General features: G+C 35.4%; 1 pseudogene; it reads left to right on the top strand.

Moving 5' to 3' along the window:
- Positions 1-6,651: 6,651 nt before the first annotated feature.
- On the top strand, positions 6,652-13,504 carry LOC104101580 (alpha-soluble NSF attachment protein-like; annotated as a pseudogene).
- Positions 13,505-16,646: the final 3,142 nt, after the last annotated feature.

Here is a 16,646-nt window from a genome sequence, read left to right as displayed (position 1 = left end):
AACAGCCACAAGTAATTGGCTTTACAATCACCTTTCAGAAAATACCCATCAAACCCAATGCACCTCCTACAACCATCAAGGAAGGCCTTCTTCAAGGCATCAAAATATATAGTCCTTTCACTATATCAAAATATAAGGACACAAATATTTTCCTACCATCTTGAAAAGTTTCTTTCACTAAGTTTCACATCACTTGGATTAGTCCTTAGCAGCTTATCTCTATAATCCAGAATTCTGCCAAACTCCTTAACATGGTCCCCCATAATTTGCGATAACGCAATATATTTAGTTTTTCTTGTCACAGTCCTTCCAATATACACTTTTAACTACTGAAACTTAAAGATTCTAATATTTGGTTCAGAAATTATTTTGTCCTTATATCTTTCTGCCAAGTACTTTGAATTGCATAGTTTGTTCTTGGTTATACCATTACACTTGTGAAGTGAATTGTAGTTCTTCACCAAAAAATTCTTTGTCATATAATTATAACTAGCAAACAACAGTCGTGGACAGCCACCACAATACTTTACCCTCACTCTTGTTGGTTCATTAACATATTTACCTAACTCTACATGTTCTTGAATTGCATACTTAGTAAGTGCTTCTTAATTTGAAATGTCTAACACTTTCAAAAGCAAGGCCAGTTTCCCAAATTAACTTACAACTAGGATCAAAGACAACCCTATTTTTTTTATCTTTCTTCTTGATCTTACTAGCTGTTGGACTTCGTCTTCACTTTCATCATAAGCAGTTTCATCTGGATCTGTTTCAAAGCTACCAGTTTCATCTGAGGAATAATATGGCTCATCTCCTACAATATTACTCTCTAAAGTGTCCTTCTTCCTAGCTGCATACTCATCATATCACAAATCTGGGCCCTTTTTACCTAACTCAACATGTCTGGCTTCAGTATCTTTCTCCTTCCTCTTCCCTCTCTGCACATTCTTCCTCTCTTCTCTTAAACTCCTATACTCCTCATCAACATCACTACCATAATCTTCTTCCACTTCCTCAGACAACTCTTCATGTTCTGAATATGAACTATTGTCACTACTGTCCATATCAGATTCAACTAATGAAACATCATTAGCATTAGAAGGACCACACTCATCCTTACCAGAGACACTATCAGCAACATGCACACTAGTTTGTGGTTCTTCAAATCCTAAACCTTCACTGCCCCGAACAATTTGATTTGTCTCTTTATCAAAAGACACACTAGATTTCGCACCCACATGGCTTACATATTCAATAGCTGGAGGGACCATTAAAGGTTCATCAATAGAGTGGGACACATAGACTTCAAATATATCCTTATTTTTAATAAAGGTACAATACCCATAATATCTTTGTCTGTTAAAATTACAAAACTACTAGACTTGCGTGGTCTCACATAAATAGAATATGTTTCACAATTATAACCAATTTCTTTGACATAATATAGAAACTCAAAATGCAAAAATCTGTCAATATCAATATCAAATAATCTGTCATAATACCTTCTTCGTACTTAATAGGAGATTGTTGTAACTAACCTCCATGAAAAATTCTCAGTGTGTTCAAAAATTATTTTTTGAACTGAAATCAGTAAAGAAGCAAAACAACAATAAATACTTTTTTGTAAAATATGAAACCTTAAATACGAAATTTTACACTTCAAGTTCGACAAAAAATTGAAGACAAAAAGAATTACCTACAAGAATCTTTAGTATCTACTCTCTAATCCATAAGATTTGGAGAATAATCTATACTAGGTTTTGAGTTCATCAGACCCTTTACTCGTTGTATTTGGAAGTAAATGAGGTTGGGTGAAAAACCCTAGGGTAAGTATTAGAAGTGGGTCGGATGTTTTATTCGAGTGAGTTTCTTAGTGGGTGGGTATTTAAAATATCAATCCTCATTAATGATGTGGCATCACCAGAAAGCTCGTGGCTTACCCCACCCTTTACTGGTCTGGTGTTATGGAGAGTGAAATATAATTGAAAATTTTACCTCTTATAGCAAAAGTATACACCACATTTATTATAAACCAAAATTATTTTAAAATATTAATTTCTATAGCTACCTTTTATATTTTATAGCAAAATATATATTTATGATATATACTACCATTGATGCATGAAATACGCAATTTATGTTTTTCCTCTCTCTTTCTTTCAATTAACACAAGATTCTCTCTTAGATTTTTTCTTCTTTCTCTCTCTTCCTTCTCTCTCTCTCCGAGCAACTCAAGCCCTAGTATTGATGGCCGATGAGAAAGAAGAATCTCTCTCTCTTCGAGCAACTCAAGATACACGCCCTAATATTGATAGCTGATGAGACATTATAATAGAGTAAAAGGCAGTCAGAAAACAAAAAAGAGTGAATTTTTTGAATGGAAAGGAGCAATGTGATGAACTCTTATCATAAATTTATTGTATGGATCCGCCGAACTTTCTTCTCTTCTTGGCTGGATAACGCCATCTCCGACAAACTTTTTTCTCTTCTTTGCTATTTAGTCACATACAATGATACAAATACATTATATTCTGTACAAATTCACTCAAACACATTGTATTTTTATGCAAATATATTTTTTTTGCCTGTATTTATGTATTTTGAAAATCTGTATTTTTTTAATACAGCTGAATACACCTGTATTTATGCATACTGTACATACAGTATGCATGAATATATGATATAAATATTAAAATACACTGAATACAAATATTAAAATAGAACAGAATATAAACGGTGAATACATCTAATTTTAAAATACAGTAAAATATAGTAAGATACACTGAATATAAATAGAAATATAATGAATACAACCAATAAAATATACTGGATACAACAATAATAACACATATTAGGAATAACTAAAATACTGTTAATACAAATACATTTGAATACACTGAATATAAAATAGCGAATACAGTAAATACAAGTATTGAATCAAATGAATGCAAAAGTAAAAAAAAATTGAAACACACTAAATACAAAAGTTAAATACAACAGTTATATATATAACGACCCGACCGGTCATTTTTAGTATCATGGCCCCGTTCCTCTATTTATTGCTCAATTTATACTTTATAGTTATTTTATGACTTATCGTATTAGTGAGTTCGGGTCCGGAAGAAATTTGGAGTGAAATGAGACAGTTAGTCTCATAATTAAAAATTTAAGTTAGAAAAGTGGACCGGATATGGACCTAGGTATAAACGACCTTGGATTTGAATTTTGATAATTTCAATAGCTCCGTATGGTAATTTTGGGCTTAGGAACATGTCCAAAATATTATGTGGAGGTCTGTAGTGGAATTAGGCTTGAAATGCCGAAAGTTGAATTTTTGAGAAGTTTGACCGGGGGGTTGACTTTTTGATATCAGGGTCGAAATCCGATTCTGAAAATTTGAGTACCTCTGTTATGTCATTTATGACTTGTGCGCAAAATTTGAGGTAAATCGGATGTCATTTGGTAGGTTCCTGTGTCGTTTGTAGAAATTAGAAATTTCAAAGTTCATTAGGCTTGAATTGGGTGTAATTCATGGTTTTAGCGTTGTTTGAGGTGATTTGAGCGTTCGACTAAGTTCGTATGATATTTTAGGACTTGTTGGTATATTTGATTGAGGTCACGAGGGGCTCAGGTGAGTTTCAGATGGTTAACAGGTTGGATTATGGACTTGGAACTCTCTTGGAATTTTTCTGATGCACCATCTGGTTTCCTTCATCGCGTTCGCGAGTAGAGGCTCACGTTCGCGAAAAGGAACTGAGAGGCTGGCAATATTTGCTCTTCACATTTGTGAACAGAAGAACGTGTTCGCGAAGGGTGGACTGGGTGTGCATCGCGAACGCGAGAGGTGTTACGCGTTCGCGAAGAAGAGAGGAAGCAGCTGAGGACCCCAGGCAATTGGTCTACGCGTTCGCATAGGGGGTGTCGCGTTCGCGTAGTGAGGGGGAACGAAGCATCGCGTTCGCAATGGTTTGATCGCATTCGCGTAGAAGGCGTTGAGGCAGAGGCATTTTGTGCTTCGCGAACGCGAGGGTGATGTCGCGTTCGCGAAGGAGGAATGTGGACGGGAGCTATTTTGTGCTTCGCGAACGCGAGGCACTGACCGCGTTCGCGAAGAAGAAAAGCATGGGCAGTGAGTTTAAATTCTGAAAATGGGACTTCTTGTTTTGACGATTTGGAGCTCGGATTGAGGCAATATTTGGGTGATTTTAAGAGAAAACAATGGGGTAAGTGTTCTTAACTCAATATTGGTTAAATTACCCGAATCCAAAGTTGTTTTTATCATTTAATTGGCAAATTAAGTTGGAAAAGTTTGAAAACCCTCTTAGTGTAAATTGAAGATTTGAGGGTCGAGTTGGGATCGAATTTTGATAAAATTGGTATGGTTAGACTCGTGGTTGAATGGGCTTTCGGATTTTATAACTTTTGTCGAGTTCTGAGATGTGGGCCCCACAGGCAATTTTTGAGCTAAAATTCGGATTTTTATGGAAAATTAGCATTTTCTTATGAAGTTAATTTCAATAAATTTTATTGACTGAAACAAATTATTTTTGACTAGATTCGAGGCATTCGGAGGCCGATTTGCGAGGCAAAGGCATAGCAGAGTAAAGAATTTCACGCTCTGAGGTAAGTAACAATTTTAAATCTGTTCCTGAGGGTATTAAACCCCGGATTTTGGTATCATGTGATTATTTTGGAGATGACACACATGCTAGGTGATGGGCGTGTGGGCATGCACCGAGGGGATTATGACTTGGTCCGTCCCGGAAAACTGTAAAGTTGAATAATTTGTTGTTAGTTATATGCTCTCTATGTGTTGATAAAATTTGACTGTAAATCATGTTAGAAATCATGCTTAGGCTATATGATACTACTGTTGGGACCCTCATAGGTCGTGTACTTGTTGAATTGCCTGCTAAATACTATATGTACTCAGTCTCAGTTTTTACTTGCACATTTTATCTCAGTCTCTGTTATTATTATTGATACATCATATCATTGTTGTTTGGGCTGATTTCATGATTATTGAGAGCTCGAGAGACTGGAAAGATTTATGACTGAGTGAGGCCGAGGGCCTGATTGTGAGATATTGATACTATAACATGTGAGTTGTCCATGCAGCACGTGAGTTGGCCGTGCAGATCCTTATATTATACTATAGCACGTGAGTTGGCCGTGCAACACGTGAGTTGGCCGTGCAGATCCTTATATTATACTATAACACGTGAGTTGGCCGTGTGGATCCAGATATTTATATTATGGCACGTGAGTTGTCCGTGCAGCACATGAGTTGTCCGTCTAGATTATAGCGCTTGGACTGTAGGAGCCCCTCTGGAGTCTGTACACCCCCGGTGAGCGCGGGTACCCATTGGGAGAGTGATGAGGGTTGGGAGCCTAGGGAGTGATGAGGGTTGGGAGCCCAGTGAGTGATTGTTGTCCTAAGAGGTTGTACTTGATTTTCATTTGTTGTTGCACTTAGTTGCTATCTGTCATTGTTGTGAAATCTCTGAAAGTTTGTTGATATACGGATTACATAAACATGAACTGTATAAAAATTGATTTGACATTAATCTGCCAGATTTGATAGCATGTCTATTCTTTGCTGGAATTACTCGAAATGAACCATAACTGTGTAGCTCATTATTATCTTCAGTTCCTTATTTATTATTGTTACTTGCTGAGTTGGTTGTACGTATACTACACCTTGTACTTCGTGTGCAAATTCAGGTATTTCCGGACATAGCGGGTGTTTATCCTTTCGCGCGGTTGATTTTCAGGAGATTTTGAGGTAGCTGCCGTGTTTCGGAGACCTTGTCTCTCCTTCTCTATCTCTTTGTTCACTGTATTTGGTCTCAGACTATTATAGACTATATTTTCCAGACTCGTATTCATATTAGATGCTCATGTACTCAGTGACACCAGGTTTTGAGGAGTGTTTGTATTGTATTAAATATTATATTTTCAACCTTAAAGAGAAGTTTTCGTTTATTGAGATTATCGGCTTGCCTAGTATCGAGATAGGCGCTATCACGACAGGTTGGGATTTTGGGTCGTGACAATATACAACTGAAAAATCATTCTAATTAATTGGGTTGATAATGAGGCATGTTAGAATGGATTTTGTTGAGTTATATTAGGAGTGTATCACGCTAATTGATATTATTTCCGTTATTAGACAGTTGGACATACCTATTTTTAAGGTGATTGTCGTTACTGTATTCATGAATATATGACGCGAATACATACGCGTACAGCTGAACTGCCTGATTTTAGGCGTTGTTTGCAGCTGTTTTCATGAATACAGCAGCGCGAATACAACTAATATACTACCATAACAACTGAATAGTAGCTATAGGAAGTAATTATGTATATGATAGCTATATGAAGTTAATAGCCATTAAATAATAGTGGTTTCTAAAAATTTCTCAATATAATTCACCCAAATTGTGTTTGGGAGAGGAGGGTAAAAATATACTCGTTTAGTTTAAATGTTCAAACGAGTTTTCGGGACAAGTTCAAGAGGGTTTTTATGTATTTTCCCTATAAAAAAAAAAGATGGATGTTACTAGCATTTTAATTAGAACAAGCACACGTGTCTATGCATAACAAAAGTAAAGCCCCGTCAATACTTGAATAATCATTTTTCATTCCCAACTCTCATGCATTGTTCTTGTAGATTTATCTAATATCTTTTCCATCACAGTTTCTCGTCTTATAATTTTCACTTGATTCAACGATCATCGTCATCCCTTGTCCCACAATGGGGGATCACATTGCCAGAGGAGAGGAATTTGAGAAGCAAGCTGAGAAGAAGCTTAGCGGCTGGGGTCTCTTCGGCTCCAAATTTGAAGATGCTGCGGATTTTTTTGATAAAGCTGCCAATTGCCTCAAACTCGCCAAACCTTGTTAGTTTCTTATCTACACTCTATGTAAATTATCATTTTTAATATAAAAATCTTCCTCTTTATATATATATACACACACACATTTCACTCTTTGAATTCTGTACTCTTGTGATCGACACGTGATTCTGTTTTGAAAAAGTCTAATTTTCTGTAAAATTTTGTGTGTAAAGTAGGTGGAAAGGTCATAATTCTTCTAATGTTCTAATCATTGGAGCGTTGTTCATTTAAGGAGAGTTATTTACTCAGCCGCTTTTACCATGTTATGGACATGCTCTTATATTTGAATGGATCAACTCTTGCTTATGACTCATGTGTTGGGTGTGTGTGAACAAAGTCCCACATGGAAAGTAGAAAAAAAAGATTCTACTTATAAGGTGTTTAATACATTTGGTGTGCGGCTTTTCGGGAAAAACTGTGCGGGCTTGGCCCAAAGCGGACAATATCACACCATATTAAGAGTATCTTTGGACTGTTTTAGCCCAACATCACGTGCACAACAAGATTTTGATGTTTCTCCAATCGTCTCTGTGCTTTGTGTATGACATTGAAAATGCTTATGTTTCTTGAGACAAAAGATGGAAAATAATGTAAATTTGAGATAAAGAAAGTATTCTATTCCTGGTTGAATTGCTCATTTTATAAGATTGACATTCAGTTGTGATTGTGGAAAAATTACATTAGTCTCTAAACATGGTGAGGTCGAGGATTCTTTGAGTTCTTGAGGATCTAATGGGAAAAGGTTTACGGTTTTGTAAGTTAGATCGCCATGTCGTATATGCTGAGAAACTGCATATAATCTACGGATGCTTATCTTTCAGGGGATCAAGCTGGAGCGGTATATGTCAAATTGGCTAATTGTCATCTGAAGGTAGTGTTAGATTGTCCTGTTGTAATATGTCTCTATCTGATGCTTTTCTCTAGCTTTTCCTATACAATTTTGATTTCTTGAAATTAGTTTTACTCTATGTTCACAGTTGGATAGCAAACATGAGGCGGCTAATGCTTATGCTGATGCTGCTCATTGTTACAAGAAGACCAATACTAAAGGTTAGTAAGTTAAAGCATATCTCATCCTCTTTGGAGCAATACTTTTGCGTTGCAGAACATTTCATGTGCTTCAAACTAGTATTTGACATATTTTGATATAAGTCCGTTCCTGCCTTAGATAGAAGCATTTACAGAATTCCTTCAGCAGGAAAACGCTGAATGGTTAAGGGAGAAGCAACTCACTGGAGAAGTTTATCTTTGAGTGGTCATAGGTGGTGATAGTTGATTGCACCATGTATTTCCTCTACTTTCTTAAAGCATACTATAACAATTTAGTGAATTTCAGATAATGTCACTAGTTGAAATATATAGCTCAGCACCACGAACCTGAGTAGACCGCTTGGTAACTGTCTTGGTACACCATACATCAATAATTAGCTGATAATAAAATTCATATAGCATGTATATCTTCATTATAGTCTCATATCGTTGATCAGTTATGGGGTTATCTTCTATGAAATCATCACATTTTATTTGTTCATCCCTTCCTTTCTTGTCAGCTTCTCCTTTGGCTAAGAATTTCTTAACATGTATATTTTGCAGAGGCAACATATTGTCTAGAGCAGGCTGTAAACATGTTTCTGGAGATTGGAAGACTAAGCGTGTCTGCAAGATATTACAAGGTATAGCTTTATTACTGTGAAAAGCTGGATGTGCGTTCTGCTATTCTCAATGCTCGTACTGTGTGCTTAATCAAACTTTCAAGTGGCAAACAATGTTTTCAAGGCTCATTAGAGGCGGTTTAAGTTCTAAAGCTAGATGCACCACAGGATGGGTGCTTCATCTTGCTTAGGCGACCCTTCAATGCATGCACCAAGGCTATAAGGCATGCACGTGATCGCCCATGGACGAGAAACAATAAATACAACTAGCGAAGTGATATATTGTTGTTAAGAGGACGTTATAGAATTTATTTGTTTCAATTAATTTGAAATTGCATCTTTGCATCTAAATCAGAAATTCAAAATATTGATTTAACCTGATTTACATGATTTTCATTTCATATTAACGTGATTGTAGACCTTCGATCATTTATCTGTACAATTGTTTTTTCAGTTTCTTGTATTACATATATAATGTTTATTTTTCTTCCCCTCTCTTCAATAAATCCTGCACTTAACACTTTAAACTGCTTATATATTAAGAAAGTGTAGTGAATGGTCTTTATTGAGTAATTTTCGTGTTGAGGTAGTATATGGCCCTTCTTCCATCAAATGATTCTAGATACTCTTTTTCTGTATGCAGGAAATTGCTGAATTATATGAGCAAGAGAAAAATTTGGAGAAGGCTATCATTTACTATGAGAAAGCAGCTGATCTTTTCAAGAGAGAAGATGCAACATCAACTGCAAATTAGTGCAAACAAAAAATTGCAGAGTTCTCTGCTCAAATAGAGAGGTATGTATTGATGGTCTATGATAGTTTTTCTTAAAAGAAAGAATTTCAAATGGCTGTCATTGAAAAATTCAATGTTGAACGGGGAAAGATTGACACAGGTAAGACAAAGGGAAAATGGTTAAAATATGAACTTTAACTTACAAAAGAAAATTCCTTACAGAACACGTCTTAAATAATCCTGGAGATCTGAAATTGATGCTAAGCTTACCTGTTAATCTTACACATTCTCGGTGGAATCATTGTACTTGATCCAAGTCTCCCTGGAGATGCTGGCGCTGTTAATCTCATGTTCGGTAGGATGAAAAAAAGGAAAGTAGAAAAAGGGGTTACTATCAAAGAGTTAGGAAAACGGAACCAGTTCAGAATTAAGAAAAGACCTCTATTGATAAAAGGTTAAGAGAAGACCTCTATTGTAAATGCCATGTTAAAAGCGCTGAACCTTCACTTATGTGGATAAACTAATATTTTAACTAGTAATTGCTCAATGTCTAAGAAGAATTGCGTCTTCCCTGGAAAACTTGACTGTCTGACACAAAATTCACCCAGATTCCAGAGAGCAACCGAGATCTTTGAGGAGATAGCACGAGACTCAGTCAAGAACAACTTATTGAAATTTGGAGTTAGAGGGCTTCTTCTTAATGCTGGTATTTGCCAGCTTTGTAAAGGTGATGTTGTTGCAATTAACAATGCATTAGAGCGTTACCAGGTAGACACTCTCTTCCTCTTGTGCCTCCAAGATTTTAATCTAGAGACATGATTTCTAATAGAAGTAGTAAATCATTTGCAGGAACTTGATCCCACGTTTTCAGGTACACTTGAGTACATATTCTTAGAGGTATGTCATAGCTTGTCTAATTAGACCTTACCATTCTTTTCTGTCTAGCTTCCCCGCCCTTCTCTTTCAAACATGTATCCTTCCATGGTCGTTGGGAAAATGGTTATTTTTGTATCATTTCAAGTTGATAAAGTTTCAATTGGATCTGAAAATCTATACCTTTGGAAGTTGTATCTGAATTTTGAATATGGTGTCTAAATGAGAGGGAGAGAGAGATGATATTCAGATAGCGAACATATAATTTAGAGATGAATTACCTGATTAATCTGTATTAAAGTAAACTTAAGAAGCATACTTTAATTCATGGGCTGACATGTACCTGACCTTTGTAACTCGACTCACTTCTTTAGAAGCGGCGCATGACCTGTACACTTGTTTAATACTTAAAACAATAAATCTAGAAAAGTATAGAACTTTGTTTTATATGGAGTAGATATTACTGTCTTGTCCCAATATAAAGCTTTTGGGTATTTGTGATAAGTAGGAAGAGCATTGATGGTGTTGCCAAACAATCGAGAACATATATAATGAAGTGATTTGCGAGAAACTGAGAAAAAAAAAACAATTTCTGTTGGACTCACATTTCACATGGCACAAAATGGCAAATCATCTTATTTAGGTATCCTTGTGCAAGGTCCAAAGTGACTATATACTTTCACTCAAGTGTGTTGGTTCTTGATAAAAGAAACTAAGGGAAATAACATGGGAAGATGACCGGAAAATAAAAGGCATATACTATAATAGATGTAAAAAGAACTCTAAAGAACTGAAGCTGAAAATTCTATATTATTTCACTGTATCTGGACTACAATTTATAAGAGAACTCCTAACTTAAAAGACCTAAAAATCAGCACAAAATTTGCTGAAAATAACAAATTTCTAGAGACTAGTTCACTCCTAAAGACTAGTTCAAAATTATTTCAAATTCAAATTAAATTACTGCAGTAAATAACTCTTAAGCTTAATAAGTAAAATATATAGAGAGCAGCTTCTAAAACATATTTCTAACACTCCTCCTTGCTTTTGAAGCTGCAAATTATGAATTTATGCCTTGTAAACCTTTAACTGGAATCGACTTTGTACGTAAATCTGCCAACTAATCTTTGGGCTTGCAGTAAATTGAGTTCACTTTTCTATTTTGCTGCATCTCATGATTGTCAATGAAATAAGTTGGCTCTTTTTTCGGCTTCATCTGCATCTTGCCTTGAGGTTTGTCAACTTTCTTCGAGATTTGCATTTTGCCTTGAGGCTTGTCAACTTTCTTCTAGATTTTGTTTTTCTGAAATGTTGACAACTTCTTCTTTGCCTCATTTTCACATATGTCCTCAGATAAAGGATTATGCACTTTATAGATTCTTTTGGCTCCATCTAACTCAGGTCCATTAAGAAGATGGCTCTTGATACCAATTGTTGGTTCTTGATAAAAGAAACTAAAGGAAATAACGGGGGAATGTGACAGGAAAATAAAAAGAATATACTGGAATAGGTGTAAAGGAACTCTAAAGAACTGAAGCTGAAAATTCTATATTATTTCACTGCATCTGGAATACAATTCATAAGAGAGCTACTAACTTAAAAGACCTAAAAATCAGCACAAAATCAGCTGAAAATAACAAATCCTAGAGACTAGTTCACTCCTAAAGACTAGTTCAAAATTATTTCAAATTCAAACTTAATTACTGCAGTAAATAACTCTTAAGCTGAAACAGGTATTTCTGAACCACTACATATGTGATTTCAGACTGTGGTAACAAAGAACTAACTTTCGGGATTACCTTTTCAATGAAGGATTTGGCAGCTGCTATTGACGAGGAAAACATTAACAAGTTTACTGATGTGGTCAAGGAATATGATAGCATGATACGACTGGTAAATTCGAGACACTTTTTGTTTTGTATTCCAATCACAGACTACCTAGTAATGCTTGGATATCGTAATGAAACTCTTGGCTCCCATGACAGAAAAGTTTTCTTTGAAATGTTAGATCTTTTCCCTATAGCATTTTAGGTAAGAAGTTTGCTTGCATGTTCAGCTCTCCTTCGCTCCCTGTGCAAAGGAGAGCTTTTTGAGAACCAAGTCTTCTTTTATCGGAGCAAACCTGGGAGAAACCCATATAGACAGCTAATACATATGGTATACTATTCGAAAAGCTCAACAAACTCTTTGGAGCTTCCGTGTGAACTCCACCGAGAGCTGTGCAAATTCTTGCGGAAGTTACCTTCAGTTATGCATTGAGGAGCAATTTTCCATGCTAGGCATGCATGTCTATTTGGAGCTCCACCAGGTTGAGTTTCTTTCACTGATTGAGGCAGATCCTATTGACACCAAGAAATTTGAGTAATTCAATTTCAAAGCTTGTTAGCTAGCATTCACTGCAAAAGCAAGTGACTTCTTCAATTGTTCACAAGCAAAGGACCATCTGGCATCTGGATTCTTGGCCTGGCGCCAAAGGTTGAAGCTGTCTGGGCATCTTGAAAATGCTTAACTTTTAGAAAGTAGAACCACATGGGGGCAAGTATAGTACTTTAAATGTGGGATACTCTATTGGATCCTAATTTTTTGGCTTGGTTGGAAGAGGCTAGAGAAAAATATAAATGGAGTGTTTGTTTGGTAGCACTTTCCGTGACCCCTTTTCTGTCTTTGATTATTGAGTTGTAGCAACTTTCTGACACCAGTGGAGAAGAACTCCTCTTTGGTTATATCACTAGTGTCGATGAATATGAATTATTGATATTTGCTTGCTAGTTGGGGACAGAAAAAGCATGTTTGCTTTTTCAGAGCTATGACCTAGTGAGATTGCAATGCAGGTTTATTTAGGTAGATGGGATGGGAAACTCGGAGATGTGCATTTAAACTTGAGCCTTGTCTGAATCTATTAGCACTGGGAATGTTTTCTTGATCTGCATAAAAGAGAAATAATCCTTCTCTTATTTCAGGAATATTGACAATGTAGTATTGCCAGAAGTTATCTACTCGTAGATCAGAAACATGATAAGTGAGGATTCATAGAGTCGGCCTCAACTTGTTTGAGGTTGAGGTGCAGTGGTTATTGTTGTTGTTTATCTTAGTATGCTGTCTTTTTCATTGTTCATCTTTGCAGTCTACTTATCTTTCTCGTGACATTTATTTCGGGCCAGGATGGTTGGAAGATAACACTTCTGAAAGTGAAGGAAGTTGTGAAGGCTAAGGAGTTAGAGGAAGATATCTCAACTTTTTCTTTTCTCATAGTACTATATTTGTGAACTACATTGTTTTTTATTATATGATCATATTTCTAGTTAGCTTCTTATCATTCTTGCTTTGTGCTAATTGAGTTTGACTAGCTACTAGATTTTAGCCCGATGGTCATGGCTTTGTTTATTGCATAAGAAGAAATAATCGCCATAAAAAAACTTTATAAGTGTTAGTATCCACACAATGTGCTGATGATATTGTGATCATGCTAAACTCTATAAAATAAGAAAAACAAATCATATGAATAATTATCGGCAGAAACTCCAATATTTTTCTATATACACTACCAGAAAATCGCTATTTTTCGACTATAAATTCCGGCTACAAAATAGTAGTCCGAATTTTTTGACTACAGTAGTTGAAAAATTGTAATTAATATTTTTATTTTCTTTATTTATAGCCGACTACAACAAAATTCCCGAATTAATTTTGCCGACCACTATAGTCGGAAAAAAGTCAGCAAAAAAGTTTGGTCAATTTTTCGACTACAGTAGTGTCGTAACTATTAAAAAATTAATTTTTAATGTAACCAGACTATAGTAGTCGGACAGTTCACAAATTTCGTGGTCAGAATTTTAAGTAAAAATCGAATAAAGCTGCCGAATATTGTAATAGAAAAATAAGTCAACAAAATTTTTGACCAAAATAATAAGAAAACAAGAATTTTGTGTGTATAGACTGTTTTGACGTGTTCTTGAGCTATGTTTCGGCTGAACATTGATGGAATAATTAACTATGGCTACTTAGACCTAAGGTTTAGGCCTACGATGTGATTGGGGATGCCAGTATAAAAATTAATAACTTCATCAAAATCTCCAGATGTTTCTACACAAACTTCAAATTCAGGAGGCTAGCCACTCAATCCATATATTTTGATAGCCTCCCACTTTAATTTTTCAGACATCAATTTAAGAAACACTTTAGTTGTATATATATGAGACTATAACATAGCAAACATTGAAACTAGAGAATCACTCAAGTCTAGGAAGAAGCTAAAAATTAGAAGCACGCCTCTAGAATTTTGACCCTTCCTTTCATAGGCGAAATTCAGTAGAATTAGACAAACAATTTCACTAAAGCTGATAATCTCATTTTCCTTAAAGGTACTTTATTGAAGTTACTTTAAAGAATAATTTACTGAAGCAGATTTTGATTACTTTGAAGGTATTACAATTATTCAAACTAAGAACCTTTAGAAGAATATCTCAATTTATATTTTTCTTCTCTTTATGTAGATGGAATTTGAACATAGTAGATGGATGTATAATAAGACTCATCCTAATCGTGCGAGATTGAGAGAGGAATTTATAGGAGTTACGGGATTTATTGCTAAGGCGAAATCGCTAAATGATTTTCTTATACAATTAGGTGTCCTTGTGTTAAACGCAAGTGTGTCAAGTTATTAAGACCAGATGTTGTTGAACTTCATCTTTACAAGAATGAGTTTATGAAAAATTATTATGTGTGAACTATTCATGGAGGAGAGAATAATGATTTTCATAATTCTTTTGGTGGTGAGGGTAGTCTCATAGGAGAGAATAATTTTGAAAATTCTTGATTCAATGAAATGATGAGAGATGCTTTTGAGATATTCCCAGGGGCTCAATACGATTCAAATGATGAGGCTAAGCGCTTTTATGAACAACTAGAGGAAGCTAGTCATCCATTATATAAAGGCTTAATGCATTCCAAGTTGTCTGTTGCAGTTAGACTACTAACTATCAAATGAGATAGTTCTATTTCTCAAGCGGGTATGGATTCTATCATTGAGCTTATGAATGAACTAAATTCGAATAAAATTGACTTACCCAAAAATTTCTATACAGCAAAGAAACTGGTGTCCAAGTTAGGACTTTCATTAGAGAGGATTGACTGTTGTGAGACAGGATGCATGTTATTTTATAAGGATGATGTAACGTTAGAAAATTATAAATTTCGTAACCAGCCTCATTATAAGGAAGTTACAAATGCTAATAAGAAGAAGGTTCTGGTGAAGGCAATGCATTACTTACCCCTTATACCAAGGTTAAAGAGTTTGTATGCATCAATGAGCTCCGCTCCTCATATGAGATGTGTCACGACCCAAAATCCCACCACAGGCATCGTGATGGAACCTAGTCTCTAAGACTAGGTAAGCCGTTTTCAATTGCATTTTGAAGCCATTTTTTAAAAAACTAAGTAATAAAAACTAACAGCGGAATAAATATGAATATACAACCTTCCAAGGCTGGTAGTACTGAGTCACGAACTCTAACTGAATATACAGAATGATCACGAGGACTGGATATACAATACTATTTGATTACAAATTAACAGTACAATGAAATGAAAAGACTCCAACGGACTGAGACGACCAAGCAGCTCTACCTTGAATCCTTACGATCCCGCTTTAACTCTGTTCAAGTCCGATATCTCCAATGCCTGGCTCTGCACAAAAATATGCAGAAGTGTAGTATGAGTACACCACGGTCGGTACCTAGTAAGTATCAAGACTAACCTCAATGGAGTAGAGACGAGGTACCGTCAAGACACTCACTAGTCTAATAACCTGTGCAATATAATATACAAAATACTAAGAAATAGATAACAATAAGGGCAGGATAAAATAACCAGTGGTATGCGCAGCAAGACAACAAGAATACCATAAATATCACTCAACAATTAATAAATACATGTACTCCCAATTAATTCAAGTTTTTCAAATAAATATCTTTCACATATAATTTTTCCAAATAACTCTCTTTCAAATGTAGTTTTCTTAAATAATTATTTTTCAAATATAATTCTTTCATAATAAAAATCCTCCAAAATAAATATTTTGAATATAATTCTTCCAATTAAAAAGTCACCATGTGATATCTCATTTCATAATCATAAAAATACGGGTCTCAACCCATTTTTATATTTTTCGTAAATACGGGTCTCAACCCACTTTCCTATTTGCACGGCACCTCGTGCCCATAATTAAATTATCATATTTTTCCGGCACCTCGTGCCCTCATTTCATATCACAACTGCAAGGACAATTCACGTGCCAAATATCCTCATTATTTACTTACGGCACCTCGTGCCCACATTTTATTTTTATAATCCACCTGACAATGGCCACAGGCTCTCAATTTCAACATAAATCAGATTGTTATCAATTTACCAACAACAAGACAAACTGCACAAGGTATAAAAATAAACACAAGAAAATCACAACATCACATGAAAATTATCAACACCACAAAC

This window comes from Nicotiana tomentosiformis, chromosome 5, assembly GCF_000390325.3.
Source record: "Nicotiana tomentosiformis chromosome 5, ASM39032v3, whole genome shotgun sequence".
NCBI classification, from domain to species: domain Eukaryota; kingdom Viridiplantae; phylum Streptophyta; class Magnoliopsida; order Solanales; family Solanaceae; genus Nicotiana; species Nicotiana tomentosiformis.
This window is presented reverse-complemented; position numbering and strand designations above follow the sequence as displayed.